Raw genomic sequence first — 16352 nt, forward strand, 5'->3', positions numbered from 1 at the left:
GATTGAGCGATTAATAAATTGAAAGATGATGATGATGATGATGATGATGATGATGATGATGTCAGCAGGGAATTCTGCAGGTGTCAACCTGAAAATGGGCAAATTCAACAACTGCCTATGCATGTGCTTTCTCCATTGTAGTTGCCACCTTATGGAATGGCCTGCCCGACGAGCAGGAAAGCTCCCACTCTCCTGGCTTTCCACTAAATATGCAAAACTGAATTATTCAAGAGAACTTTTCCACGCAGGTTATAGGGTTGCACTTTACGAAATGGTTCACAAACTTACTTGGATACAGTGTCAGCCCTGTTAGTATTTGGATGGTAGATCACTGAGCAAGTCCAGGATCTCTATGCAGAGGCAGGCAATGGCAAATCACCTCTGACATCTTTTGCCTCGAAAACCCTACAGGATTGCCAGAAGTTGGCTGCAACTTTACAGCACTTTCCATCACCACCATTCAACTGCGCTATGCCAGATTTTTACCACCTCAGTCAGCTGCATATGTTGATCTAGCCCCCTGCACAGAACCTCTACATCTCCGCAGCCTTGACATAATCACCAAAGTCAAGACATATTATCCTTTAAAAATTAAAGTGTTAATTTTATCTTGGGCCCATGTTGGAACTTGCCCTGAGCCCGCCTGCAGGGAGGGTGGGATATAAATCCAAATAAATAAATAAATAAATAAAAATTAATGATGAAACAAAACACCACTGGTGGTCACATATTGCTCTCAAACTGGTTCAACACATCATTAATGACCTACAGCCTATCCTGGACAAGGATACTCCTCTCTCACAGGCATTGGAAGGCAAAACTTTTCTTTCCCACAGATGGCCTCCTAACCTTAAACTCACTCCTCACTCACAAGAATGCGCTTCCTAACATGGGCTCTGACACCAGGGCCTGCAGAAAAGCAGGATGCCAACTCTGTTCCCATATTCACTCTGATAATACAATCATCTGATCACTAGCCATACCATTTCAGGTTAATTCACCTGTGCTCTTCTACTCTTTACACTGGACAAACAGATCAGTCCCTGCGCAACAGAACAAATGGACATAAACCCAACATTAAAACCCACAATACTAAAAAAAAAAGTGGAAGAATATTTTAATCTTTCAAGTCATTCCATTGCTGACCTAAGAGTGGCAATCCTCAGAGAAGCTTCAAGGGGAGATTAGAACCTGAGATTGCTGAACTTGAGTTCATTCACAAGTTTAGAACAATGGAACTCCCCAAGCTGAACAGGGATTCAGGATTCTTATATCACTACAGAAGATCATGTTCTGTCCCAAGTATTTCCCCTCTGCTCTAATCAAGCTGTTTAACAATGTACATTGAAGAAGAAGAGGAGATTGGATTGATACCCCGCCCTTCACTACCCAAGTGAGTCTCAGAGCGGCTTACAAACTCCTTTCCCTTCCCCTCCCCACAACAGACACCCTGTGAGGTAGGTGGGGCTGAGAGAGCTCTGACAGAAACTGCTCTTTTTCAAGAACAGCTGTGCTAGAACTATGGCTTGCCCAAGGTCATCCAGCAGGTGCAAGTGGAGGAATGGGGAATCTAACCCGGTTCTCCCAGATTAGAGTCCGCACACTTAACCACTACACCAAATTGCACCTTTGCATCCTAAGTTCCTTCTTTGCAACACCCCTCCCACCTTCTGACTGGGATATACAACTCAGATCTCCATTCTGACTTGTATCTGATGAAGGGAGCATTGACTCTCCAAAGCTTATACTCTGAAAAGCTTATTGATCTCTAAGGTGCTACTGGACTCCAATCTAGCTGTTCATGTACCAAATAATTTTTAAACACTTGTTAGTTTGGGTGCATTTCTCATTCATATTTTTTAAATTATCTCTTGTGACTGGGATGCAGTAGCATGTTGTTGCCAATAATAATTTTCAGATTCTAAGGTTCAAATTATTTTATTTATTTATTTACTTAATTTATACCCTGCCTTTTCCCCCAATGGAGACCCAAAGTGGCTTACATTGTTCTCCTTTCCTTCATTTTATCCTCACAACAACCCTGTAAGGTAGGTTAGGTTGAGAGTGTGTGACTGTGTTCAGGTCACCTAGTAAATTTTTATGGCAGAGCAGGAATCCCAGATCCTAGTCTGACATTTTTAACCACCATATGACACTGGCCCTTGATACAGACCACTCCTCTTCCTCTTTCTTGAAAGCTTTTTTCTCTTTTGTTTTGATATAAAGAGCTAACAGGCTATCTGCTTTCACCAAATATTTTTTTTAAAAAAAATTAATCTGTTGATAAATATTAAGTTTGACATTGTAAATTTGCTTAAATTTGGACATATTAGTAAACAGATTAACTGTTATGAATACTGTTGATAGTGAGACTGAACACCAGTTCAACTTCAAAGGAGAGGAAATTCGCAGGTCTAGCATTTTCATGACAAAAGGAAACCACATTTATCTTCACCCACATTGTGCTATTTCCTGCAGTGGTATCAGAAGCAGTGAAGTACCAGGTGTTCAGAGGAAAGAAGATGAATCAAGAATGAAGGACTTAGTACTATTAGTGGGTGCCCTTTCTAAAAGATGGACTTACTGTTCTAATACCTTTCTTGGACAGAGGAAAAGCTTATGTAACTGTCCATTTCAGCTGTATGGATAGACTATAGCAGTGGCATAGAGATCTATCAATGCAGTACTACTTTTGCACCGCTTGAATGAGTCAAATTTCCTCACATTTATTTTTCTAGATGTAAACGCACAAGTGACAAATCAGTGCTTTCAGGTTTTATTGTTGCATGTAGTTAATGTAACTCTGTATGCACACCATTCAGAGGCAAACACTTGAGAAGACAAGACATCAGGTCGAGCATAACTCACTTCTCCTCAAGTTGTCAAAGGTATAGATTGATGGGATTGTTTACAAGACATTAAGAGGGAGTTAAAAGTTATACCAAGTCACTGAACTCTTGCTGTTGCCCCCATGCTGTGGAAAAGTACACTGGCTTTTCTCTGGACCGTCATTTGACACATTTTTAGTCTGTAAAACAAAAACTGATTAATACCTTGTTCAGCTGCTCAGACGGTTTATTCAAATGGACCAAAAGTAACAACCTATTAAAAAAAACCACCAAAATGTGTGTAGCAGAAAAATTTTCCTGTTTCTGATATACAGATCTGACCAGGCATTGAAATTTCATTGCTTAGGTTATTCAAATGGACCAAAAGTAACAACCAAAAGAGACTCCTATTTAAAAAAAACACCAAAATTTGTGTAGCAGAAATTTTTTCCTGTTTCTGATATACAAATCTGACCAGGCATTGAAATTTCATTGCTTTTGTTTTTCCCCTTCCCTTTATTTACATTATTTATAATCCACCTTTCTCACAGGGACTCAAGGCGGATGACACACCGTTGAGTCAGTACAATCAATAACAATGGGATATTCAATAAACAACACATTAGGATTGTAGAAATCTGGAACCAACCAAAAAGAACTGAAGCATAGCATAAGTATTAACATGACACATTAAGCAGTGCAAAAATGACACCCTACTTACAGTAAGCTGTATATAGCAGTATAGACCACAATCCCTAATCACTTATCCAAGTAAGTTTGTAAATCATTTTGTACAGGGCAACACTTATGTAATGTATCCAGTCCTGACGAGTCCAGACAAGTCCAGACAAGTCCAGAGACGAACAGTCCTGACAAGTCCAGACAAGTCCAGACAAGTCCAGAGACAAACAGTCCTGACAAGTCCAGACAAGTCCAGAGACAAACGTTGAGCTTCGCTCCAAGAGACAATGGACTATGCAGATCCTAGCCCGCTCCAATCAGGAGGCTAGGTTCCTGGCCGAGAGCCAATGGGACTCTCGGCCACTGTAAATAACCTATTGGGAAGTGGGGGGGTGTTTTGGGTGGCGGGTTCTCGGGGAATATAAGCCGGCCTGCAAGCGGGCCAAAGCTGTCTTGTTCCTGACTGAATAATGTACGCTTTGCAGAAATCACTCTCCGTCTGCATACTTTTCAACTTATCTGCCCAAAAAAGCCCTCTTGAGTAATTCTGTTTTGCATTTTGCAGAAAGCCAGGAGAGTGGGCACTTTCCTGAGCTTCTTGGGCAGCCCATTCCATAAGTTGAGAGTCACAACAGAGAAAACACATGTATGAGTAGTCATTGATTTAACCCATTAGTAGGTTGGCATCCACAGAAGCTCCTGCTGACATAAGGGAAGCTGTTGTGGCAGGGCATATGGGAGAGGCAGTCCTGCAGCTAAGAGGGACCAAGGCCATGGAAGGCTTTGTATGTGATAGCCAATATTTAAGTTGAACTCCGTATTCCAGTGACTGTATTTTCACTTTCCAATGTAGGCTCAAACCAGAGTCTTTGTGGTGTGATAATAAACTAGTTGCATTACCTGTTCACTGTCAGAAGGATCATGGAATGTTTCATTTTGGAATGTTCCCCTTTGTTAAAAATGCTATACAAATTGCAAACTAGAACAACAATTAAAGGATGTCAATGTGCTGGGTTCCTGCTGTGCTAGGTTTATATTTACAGGCAGTTCTTTATGTGAAGGAACAGTCAAGCAACCATCTGCTGTTGCTTGTCCATTCTACCATCTCTTTACACATGAAACTGTCTTATATTGAGTCCGACCACAGGTCTTTCAGGGTCAGTATCTTCTGTTCTGACTGGCAACGGTTCTTCAGGATCTCAGACTGGGGCATTTCACATCATCTTTCTCCTGATCTTTTAACAGTAAATGCCAGGAATTGAACCTGGAACACTCTGCATGAAAAGCAGGTGCTCTACCACTGGGCCATGGGTTCACCCCATTCCCCTTGGGCCTTGAATCCTGACATCAAACAAAAGGCATTCTTAGTCTTTCTACCTCAGATGGTCTATTAAGCCCAGTACTGACTGCAAGCTACAAATTCAGCTTGAGATGACAGCATTTACCCCTTACTAGGGTCAGCGAAGAATATGAACAAGTTCTGGTCCCTCCTAAAAAACTTTGTATGCTGTAAATAAAAAAGTAGAGCTCTCCTGATGTGTAGTGTGTGTAGAGTTTGTTCTGCTAGTTAAGCCATACTCTCCTGGGCCAATATGGTGCTATAAGTATGTAGATTGATTGCTCCACCTTTAACTTGTCAAACACCTTGTGAAGTTTAGTAAAGGGGGGACAGCATAGAATAGGCCGCCATCCCATCAGAGCTGAAAAGAATCCCCAATGGAGTCCCTGTCTGATGCCACCCATGAGCAGAACATTTGATATTCTCTGTTGAGGCAAACAGGTAAACACAAAGGTGTCCCCACTCCTGAAAAGTCAGTTGTGTTGATCTCTGAGAGATCATTTGTGGTCTGTCTTGCCTCCCTGCATAGTGCATCTGCTGTGATGTTACATTGTCCCACAATACGAATGGACTGAGGGGAGATGTTTCTTTGACTAGCCCACTGCCAAATAGTGACTTCTGTGCACAAGGCTAGTGAGCCTGTCCCTTTCTGCTCATTTAAATAGAATTTCACAGTCATGTTGTTTGCAGCCAGCAGGACCTGCTTTCTGATGAGGAGAGTTGCAAAAGGGGCAAGAGCTTACTTAGTCACTCTGATTTCCTGCAAGTTAATGTGCAATCTAGACTCCCTCTCTGACCACTGTCCCTTCACATGGAAGTGGCCACAATGTGTCCCCCCACCAGCTTCCCAGGGAGATATCAGAGAAAACTTCCACCTCATGTGGATGTGTACTCAACTCACAACCCTTCAAGAGACTGGAATCCTGGCCCCACCATGCAAGTGACCTAAGGATGGATCTAGGGATAGATAAGCCACTGAAGGTCTGAGCTGATCTTAAAATTGAGAATGAGCCAATCCTACAAAAGCCTCATTTATAGTCTCATGTAGGAGACCACTGTTGTTGTAGACACCATCATTCCTAGTAACTTATGAATACAGACAGCTTTTTGGAAATTTTGTGTAGAAAATCAGGCCACAAGAAATTGGATGGCATGAGCCCTACATAAAAGTAAGTAAGCCAATCCTTTTACAGAATCTAACAGAGCTTCAATAAACTCTATTGGACTGAGCTGGCTGCAGATGACACTTCTCCCAGTAAATAACAAAACCTTAGGACTCCAGTGTTTCAAGAGCCAATTGAATATGGTTGACCAGAGACTCATATAAATTATTTGAAAAAGCCAGTCATCTAAGTATGGGTAAATTGTGTAGCCATGAGCCCCAGGTAAGCCACTAAACTAAACTGAGATACCAGGTGGATCTCAGAGTGGCTGCAGCGTTCATTTGCCCCTCTGCTTATTGTGTTGTTTTCTCAATTGGTGCTATAATGTATGGGGTAAGAAGTACTGTTGTTGTTGCTGTTGCTATCTGTAAGGCTTCTGGTACTGGTAGAGATAATGAGTGCCTTGGAAAATACTATTGTTTGTATGGAGGGACAGGTTGAGGAGCTATACCTAGTGACTTTGCTGGTAGTTTATTCTTACAGATCCTATCCAGAACTGCATCCATCTGAGCACTAAAGAGATCCTTTCCCACAAATGGCAGATCTTCAATCTCGGCCCTTGTATCAATGGGAAGCACTGATGGACTCAGCCAAGAGTGCCTTCTTAGCACCACACCAGATCCCATAACGCTGCTAACAGCAGTAGTCAGCCAATCTCTAGAAGCATTAAGCTGCTGTTTACCAAGCTTAAGCCCCTAAGCATGCAACACTTCAGCCAGAGTCTTCTTGTCCTTTGGAAGCAGTTGTGATATACCGAGCCATATTCTCCCATAGGAACATTTGATATCGACTTATTATGGCTGTGAAGTTGACTACTCTCAGACCTAATGCCCCCAAGGAGTAGATTTTATGGCCCAAAATGTTCCGCTTGGATCCCTCCTTGTCAAAAGGAGAGAACTGTGTACCCGCCCTTTACATCAATGGTAGTAAACAGTGTTGCACTTACCTGTAGCTGTTGTTCATCAAGATGGCTTCTGTGCAGGCCCACATTTGGGACTACATGTGCATAGACCAGCTGGGAGAGAACTTTCTAGCTTCTTAGGACTGAAGGTGTGCTCCCCCCCAGCATTTTCCCACCCAGACCGATGTGCACTGTGAGGGAGGACTGCCATCTTCCCTTCTTCTCCGAAGCCACTGAAACTCAAAAAAGAGCCACTGAAGCTCACAGCGAGATGGGGGGGGGATGTGGGCCTACATGGAAGCCAACTCGACAAACAACAGTTACGGGTAAGTGCAACACTGTTTTCATCTTTGACCTTCCGTCCAGTCCCACACTGGGATATTCCAAGCTGCTTTCCAATGGGGTGAAGTGAGCCAAAATAGTGGAAGGAATAACCTAGTCAAACAATCGATCTAAAAAACTGCTCTCCCTACAGCTGACTCCTGGTGAGTGCCAATGTCCACAGTGTAGTGCTTTATGAATGCATCAGCTGAAAGCCAAGTTGCCTCTCTAAAGACTTGGTCTTCAGTGGATACAAATGTATCCGCTGAAGACCAAGTTGTCACTCTACCAGGCCCTGATGGAGTTAGCATTTATGTGGAAGGGGCAGGAGACACTAGCATGTAGATAATGTTTAATGTGAAATTGTCCGGGAAGATGCAGCCATCCCCTTACGAGGGCCCAAATGACAAAAAACCCCACTGAGTGTTCCTTGTGGAAACATCTGATATGTTGTAAGTGGTACAATAAAGCCCTTTTAAGGTCCAATGTGTTTTTCACTTGGTGAGGAGGTGTTTGGGAAACAAGTGAGCAGGGAGATCACTTGAGAGATTGCCCTAATTTCCAAGATATTAATATGCAGTTGTGACTCATAAGCAGACCAAGTGCCTTGAATAGTCTCCACAGTGGGCTCCCCAACCCATCAGAGAGGCATCACTGGTTGGGGAATTCCCCACATAAAGTTAGTCTTGTCCAATGACCTGGGGACTGATAATTTAGCACTCAGAGAGTGTCTCTGGGGCTGGTATGTTTGTAGGAACGAATTTTGTAGAGGTTGTAACCTAAGTCTAGCAAATGAAACAACAGAAGTTGGTGCCATTAAACGTAACAATTTCTGTATCTTAAAGACTGACTGGAACATCTGTTTGCAGATTTAAGTACCAAAGTTTGAATAGTTAGGAATCTTTGCAGGGGAAGGAAGGCACAACCCATTTTAGAGATGAATGTAACCTCAATAAACTCATTCTGTTGGGATGGAGAAAATCTGGATTTGTCCCAGTTAATTGCTAACCCGAATTTGGAGACTGTTGATGTAACCAGTGTTTTGTGGGATACTACTATGATCCAGTCTTCCAGGAAGGGGAATATTGTGCACCCTTTGGATCTCAAAAAGGCAGTAACTACAGCCATGCACTTCGTAAATACTCTAGGGGCTATGGCAAGGCCAAAGAGCAGCAACCTGTACTGAAAATATTGGCCAGAATGTTGCAGGATTCTCAAATTCCAGCACTATTTCCAAGCACTATTTTCCATTCCCCTTTAGTTCTTTTATTGGTTGGTTGGAGACTGGCAAGGGACTGAATCAATAGAGAGAGACTATAGTTCTTAAGCAAAACCAGTTGATTACAATATAAGCTTCTTAAGGACAGAAAGCACTTTAGCACTTACAAATCTTTTCAGATAAAAACATAACATTTCCATATTTAGCACAGAATATTTCAACACAAACATAGTGCACTAGTATGAATTAAAGAACACCCTGGTCTAGTCAACGAGAGCTCACAGAGAGCTGATTGATGACCAGCCCAGAGCAAACAAGTCTTCAACAATTTATACCCTCAGTACCCATAGGTTCAGCCCACATAGACATAAGGTTAATACAGGAATATGAAAATAAAAAGAACAATTTTCATCCAGAACTCATACCCTAGTAACCCTAGACAGTCAAGGATGTTATGTGTCAAAATAAAGAGTCAGAAATATCATATCAAAGTTCATTCTAAGAACCTAAGAGCCTTCAGTAGACTGTATTGTGACCTTATTGGAAGCAGAGTGCATTGTCAGGCTTGAGAGAGGCTTAAGAGATGACAATAGCTAAGCCTGCAAAGCATTATGGGAGAGGAATAAAACAGAGAAGCCTCAGCTAATCCAGGCTGTTAAAGAGAAATGCCCCAGGCTCGCTTATTTTTCTGCCACACACAACACTGAAAACAGAAATAACACCTATGCTCAGAGCACATGGCAACATGAAAATAGGTAGACCAGAGATTTAATTTCAGTAACACTAACTGTAGCATAACTGTACTATAGAACGTTTTAACATGAAAATATTTATTCAATGAATGAGGTTATAGAATAGGCCTGAAACCTCCATCCCTCTTAGGGACTAGAAAATATCTCCCTTATAAATAAAAGCCAAATGGTGGTGGCACTTCTCTAGAACATTCCACACGCTCCAAAATCAGTTCGCTCTCTGATCTGTCATTCAGAGGGTCTCCCTATCCACAGGCTGCTTTTCTTGAGACCTGCCTCCAACATTCTAAACATTTTGCTAATCCTCTCCCCCCCATAGCCAGTCAGAACACAGAGGTTATTTGCATATGCAGCCTCATTGGCCTCTGCCTCGGAACACAGAGGTCGTTTGCATATGCGACTTGATTGGCTTTTGCCTCTAACATTCTAAACAGTTTTGCTGTTCTGAGGTAAAATGTGTCCAATCTCCAGGTGAGGGCTGGAGATCACTCAGAATTACAACTGCTTTCCAGATGGCAGAGAGCAGTTCCCCTGGAGAAAATGGTGGGCTCTGTATCATTATACGCTGCTGAGGTGGCCCCCGTATGACAGCCAATGTGACGTAGCAGTCAGGTCTTCAGAGCACGAGAGAGGCTGCAGGTATGTGTGTGGGGGTGGAAAGCTGAAGAGTGAGGGGGAAATAAAGGTAGGTTGATGATTGGCTGGGAAGGAGATAGAGTTGCCAACTCCAGGTGGGAAATTCCTGGAGATGTGAGGGATGGAGCCTGGAGAGGTTTCAGGAGGTGAGGGACCTCGGACAGGTACAAAGCCATAGACTCCACCCTCCAAAACAACGAGGTCGCCACAGCAAATTGACACTGAGTGTCCAAGGCTGGGGCACCCGCCCAGAGCCTCTTTCTAGAGGCCGTCGTATTTATTTCCACAATGGGCCTTTTTCCTAGTCTGGAATAAAACCTCTATCAAGGTCCACAGAAGGCATTTGTTCAACTGCTACCTTAACAAGTAGATCCACCACCACCTGAGACATCTGAGGAAGAAAAGGTAAATTAGACAGGTAAATAAGACAAGAGTGGTTTGAAGTAAAATGGTGGCTAGATATCTAAAAGGAACTTTACATTTGAAACTAAAATTGCCATCCACCAGTAGTCCCAAATTAGTTGGTGACACAGATGCAGATTGGGAAGGAGACAGTTTAAACTATAAATCCACAAGTGGGTACTCGTGCATTTATGGAGTGGGCCAATCTCCTTGGCCCAGTAGGAAGCAAATTACAGTAAGTTTGTCTTCCACAGAGTCTGAATATATAGCATGCAGAGGACTGTCATGGCTAGACCAGTTACTAAGTGACTTTGTAACTGATGAGCAAAAGCCAATTTAACTTAAAGAAGACATTAAGACCTCTCAATCAGAAAAAATGGCTGCACACACAAAGTACATTGGTGTGAAGTTTCACTTAGTGCGTAATCTAACTGAAAAGAGCATAATAGAGATGTAGTACTGTTCAACATAAGAGATGGTGACTGACATCCTGTCCAAGCCTCTGTCAATAGACAGTTTTGAAAAACCACAAGATGAGCTAAAACTTGAGAACTCTTGCTTGCAACATTAAGAAGGGGTGTTGGATATTGTAACTCTGCATGCAAGAGGATCTGGGAGGGAAAGGGTTAACAGAATTCTCTCACTTAGGTACACTTGGCAGTTGGCCCCACCCTCACATATGTTAGATGTTGAGCCTCTTAAACTGTTGCTTGTTTTCTGTTTCATCTTAAATAGCATCTCCTCTTTCTTAACTGGGCTTGGAGCTGTAGCAAGTTAGCCATTTGGAGTTAATCTGTTCACAATAAGTTAAATGTACCTACATTAATATGTCATGAAAGATGTGCTTCTATTTTTATAATTAAAAATACTTTCTCTTGTTACCATTGGAGTCATATAATCTTTGTAATTTGTTTGAACAGCATTCTTCCCTTAACCGGGAAATGTGGAGGATTGGGGATACTGCATAAAGCTTCTGTGCTTCCAAGTCAATTTTTTTTTAAACATTTAACCCAATATCACATCCTCAACTGCTTCGTCTGGGGATGGATCCAAAGGCAGCTCAGACCCTGGTTCCAGTTTTAAACTCTCATCATCATCCGAATTTGTGGCCTAGTGCTCTGCATAAGGGCCCATCTGAATGAAGAAACCTTGTTGATGGAATGGAGTTGAAGTTGGAGGATAAGCAGATGAGTGGTAGGTCAGGCACAGGATCCATTCGTATATTCAGATAAGGTCCATACTGGAAAGGGCCCCATGGACCCAGAGGATAAGGCATGGACCAAAGTGTGGTGTATTGTGGTTGGATTAAGACCAAACTAGGTGGGTGCTGTGATGCAGGGCGAGTCTTCTCTGTAGGTGGATCCAGAAGGATTGGTGAATCCATGAATGATTGCAATGGAGTCATCCAGGTCTACCAGGTGCAGGGATAGGCTCAGTGGACGCATAGGGGGTTCTTCCACAAGGATCAGTTCCAAGATCTCAGCTGATGGAGCCAATAGAACTGAGGACTGCTTCTGAGAGTGATTTGGCACGAAGAGGAGGATAACTTTTCAGAGTGCTTTGTCTTAGTTTTTGCCTTTTTAGGTGGCCATTCCAAAGCACTTCTGTGTGGAACTGACTCTGGGGTCTGAGATAAGTGAATGGAGGCTGTCAAATCTGGTCTGGAACCAAGCTCCCATGCAGCAGGTTGGTTCAGTGCCAGCTCATTGGTCCTAGCAAGGGCTCGTTCCCACAATGCTGCTTTCAGCCAGGAAGCCCTATGACCCCTGGCTTTTGGAGTGAACTGCTGACAATGTTGGCGTGGATTTACATAATGTGCCTCCCTCAGACAAATGAGGCAGAGGGTGTGCTCATCACTGTTCTGTTAACTCAATAACTGTTTTCTTTTGAAGAACAAGGATTTATTCTCATTGGAAAGGAGAAGATTCTCCTCCTCCGGATTATAGGCATTGACAGAAACAATGCTTCCTTCAACAATGTACTGTTCCTGGAGATAACTGGAGTCTGAAGCATGTTTTCTGCTAACCCCTGACTACTTGCCCTTCTGAAACAAAACCTGGCCTGTAAAATGGGAGCTCCAAGCCCGGGAGATCCCCTGTTCAAATCAGTCAGTATTCCTTTTCAACAGAAGGTTATCCAGGATTGAAACCTGTTATTGAAAACCCGGTTAGAGGAAAGAGACTGGAAGAATGTACATCACCTCACTATACTCACATCCTGTCGGTTCTTAAGAATGAAGCCCAAGTAAGTTTTTGGAATCCATACCAGAGTACATAGAAGGAGATGTACAGGTAACCAGAAGAGAAAAAAACCCTGTCTGAACCACATTCATTCTATTCCACAGAACTTTTGTCTGATGGGCTTAACTCCATAAATACCTGTTCATGCACGCAAACCTTTGCCCCTCACTTACAGGGAAAAGATTAGTCTATTTTGTTTGATTTCTATATGACACTGTCTAACCATCTCATCCTTTGCCGTCCCCGTCTTCTTTGACCTTCAATCTTTCCCAGCATCAGGGTCTTCTCCAGTGAGTGCTCCCTTCTCATTTGGTGGCCAAAGTATTTGAGCTTCAGTTTCATTATCTGGCCTTCCAGGGAACAGTCAGGGTTGATTTCTTTGAGGATTGACTGATTTGTTCTTCTTGCAGTCCAAGGGACTCTCAAGAGTCTTCTCCAGCACCATAGTTCAAAAGAATCTATTCTTCGGCGCTCGGCCTTCCTTATAGTCCAGCTCTCGCAGCCATACATGACTACTGGGAATACCATTGCTTTGACCATGCGGACTTTTGTTGGCAGGGTGATGTCTCTACTTTTTATCATGCTGTTTAGGTTCGCCATCGCTTTCCTCCCAAGGAGCAGGCGTCTTTTAATTTCATGGCTGCAGTCACAGTCTGCGGTGATCTGGGATCCCAGGAACGTGAAGTCTGTCACTACTTCCACGACTTCCCCTTCTATTTGCCAAGGAGTGATGGGGCCGGATGCCATGATCTTAGTTTTTTTGATGTTGAGCTTCAAGCCCACTTTTGCGCTCTCCTCTTTTACTCTGAGCAAGAGGCTCTTTAGATCCTTTTCACTTTCAGCCATTAGAGTGGTATCATCTGCATATCTGAGGTTGTTGATCTTTTCCCCAGCAATCTTAATTCCCGCTTGTGATTCATCCAGGCCAGCATTTCGCATGATGTACTCTGCATATATATTAAATAAGCAAGGTGACAGTATACATCCTTGTCGTACTCCTTTTCCTATGCTGAACCAATCAGTTGTTCCGTATCCGGTTCTAACTGTCGCTTCTTGGCCCTTATACAGGTTTCTCAAGAGACATGTGAGGTGGTCTGGTACTCCCATCTCTTTAAGGACCTGCCATAGTTTGTTGTGATCCACACAGTCAAAAGCTTTAGCATAGTCAATGAAGCAGAAGTAGATATTTTTCTGGTACTCTCTTGCTTTCTCCATAATCCAGCGAATGTTGGCAATTTGATCTCTAGTTCCTCTACCTCTTCGAAACCCAGCTTGTACTTCTGGTAGTTCTCTATCCACGTACTGTTGAAGCCTAGCTTGTAGGATCTTGAGCATGACCTTGCTAGCGTGTGATATGAGTGCAATTGTGCGATAGTTTGAACATTCCTTGGCATTGCCCTTCTTTGGGATTGGAATGTATACTGATCTTTTCCAATCCTGTGGCCACTGTTGCGTTTTCCAAATTTGCTGGCAAATGGAGTGCAGAACTTTAACAGCATCATCTTCTAAGACTTTGAATAGCTCAGCTGGAATACCATCACCTCCACTAGCTTTGTTGTTAGTAATGCTTTCTAAGGCCCATTTAACTTCACATTCCAGGATGTCTGGCTCAAGGTCAGTGATTATACCGTCGTGTTTGTCAAGGACATTGAGGTCTTTCTTGTATAGTTCTTCTGTGTATTCTTGCCATCTTTTCCTAATCTCTTCTGCTTCTGTTAGGTCCCTACCGTTTTTGTCCTTTATCATGGCCAGCTTTGCATGGAACGCTCCCTTGATTTCTCCAATTTTCTTGAAGAGATCTCTAGTCCTTCCCATTCTATTGTTTTCTTCTATTACTTTGCACTGTTCATTCAGGAAGGCCTCCTTATCTCTCCTTGCTGTTCTCTGGAAATCTGCGTTCAGTTGGGTAAATCTTTCCTTTTCGCCTTTGCCTTTCGCTTTCCTTCTTTCCTCTGCTATTTGTAAAGCCTCATCAGAAAGCCATTTTGCTTTCTTGCATTTCTTTTTCTTTGGTATGGTGGTGATTGCTGCCTCCTGTACGATGTCACGAACCTCTGTCCATAGTTCTTCAGGCACTCTATCTATCAAATCCAGACCCTTGAATCTATTCTTCACCTCTACTGTATATTCATCAGGGATGTGATCTAGGTCAAACCTGAATGGCCTCATGGTTTTCCCGATTTTCTTCAGTTTAAGTCTGAATTTTGCAATGAGTAGCTCATGATCTGAACCACAGTCAGCTCCAGGTCTTGTTTTTACTGACTGGATAGAGCTTCTCCATCTTTGACTGCAAATTATATAGTCAATCTGATTTCGGTGTTGCCCATCTGGTGATGTCCATGTGTAGAGTCGCCTCTTAGGTTGTTGGAAAAGGGTGTTCGCTATGACCAGTGTGTTCTCTTGACAAAACTCTGTTAACCTTTGCCCTGCTTCATTTTGCTTTCCAAGGCCAAACTTGTCTGTTATTCCAGTTACCTTTTCACTTCCTACTTTAGCATTCCAGTCCCCTATGATGATGAGGACATCATTTTTTGGTGTTAGTTCTATGAGGTGTTGTAGGTCTTCATAGAACCGGTCCACTTCAGCCTCTTCTGCATCAGTGGTTGGGGCATAGACTTGGATTACTGTGATGTTGAATGGTTTGCCTTGGAATCGGACAGAAATCATTCTGTCATTTTTGAGATTGTATCCCAGTACTGCCTTTTGCACTCTCTTGTTGACTATAAAGGCCACACCATTTTTTCTACGAGATTCCTGGCCACAGTAGTAGATATAATGGTCTTCTGAGTTAAATTCGCCCATTCCTGTCCACTTTAGTTCACTGATTCCTAGGATATCGATGTTCAGTCTTGCCATCTCATTTTTGACCACGTCAAGCTTACCTTGATTCATAGATCTTACATTCCAGGTTCCTATGTAGTATTGTTCTTTGCAGCATCGGACTTTCCTTTCACCATCAGACACATCCACAACTGAGCGTCCTTTCGGCTTTGGCCCAGTTGCTTCACTCTTTCTGGGGTTACTTGTACTTGCCCTCTGCTCTTCCTCAGTAGCATATTGGACACCTTCCGACCTGAGGGGCTCATCTTCCGGCGTCATATCTTTTAGCCTTTTGATACTGTCCATGGGGTTTTCTTGGCAAAAATACTGGAGTGGGTTGCCATTTCCTTCTCCAGGTGGATCACGCTTGGTCTGAGTTCTCTGCTGTGGCCTGTCCGTCTTGGGTGGCCCTTCACGGCATAGCCCACAGCTTCATTGAACTACGCAAGCCCCCTCGCCACGACAAGGCAGTGATCCATGAGGGGGTCTGTCCTCTTACCTCTGCTTTAATTCCAGAGATTTCAGGCATTTGTTCTGGACACTCACTCAAAAATCCAAATGGTTTCTTCTGAAATGGACATTTTCATCTTCTCCCTGCAGGGCTTCCAGCTCAAAGACCTGTTATGCAAGGCTCCAAAGGCTTACTTAGGTTGGGCTTCCTATGTCTACCCTCTCCTGCTCATGGGGCTCAAGAATGTGGAGTGTTGGTTTTCTGAGTTCTGGCATTGCCTCATCTACATAAGGTAAGGAAATCTAAAGTACAATGAGTGAGGCTGCTGTGCTTGGTTTAAAGTTTCCTCAGGTAATGTACACTCAAAGGCACTGTGACAATTGAATGTGGTAGAAGGGGTGTCTGCTTGGCCAAACCAAAAGGCAACCAGAGGCCCACAAGTTAAAGAGACATAATGCAGAGCTGGGAATGACTGTCTTTAGCTAGGCATTTAGCTGCAGAGAGACTTAATAGAGTTGAAAAATTCATGTGAGGGAAAGGGTTGAACAGAACAAGAACATAAGAACATAAGAGAAGCCAATGTTGGATCAGGCCAATGG

Source organism: Gekko japonicus, unplaced genomic scaffold, assembly GCF_001447785.1.
Source record: "Gekko japonicus isolate JY-2015 unplaced genomic scaffold, Gekko_japonicus_V1.1 scaffold1024, whole genome shotgun sequence".
Classification (NCBI taxonomy): Eukaryota; Metazoa; Chordata; class Lepidosauria; order Squamata; family Gekkonidae; genus Gekko; species Gekko japonicus.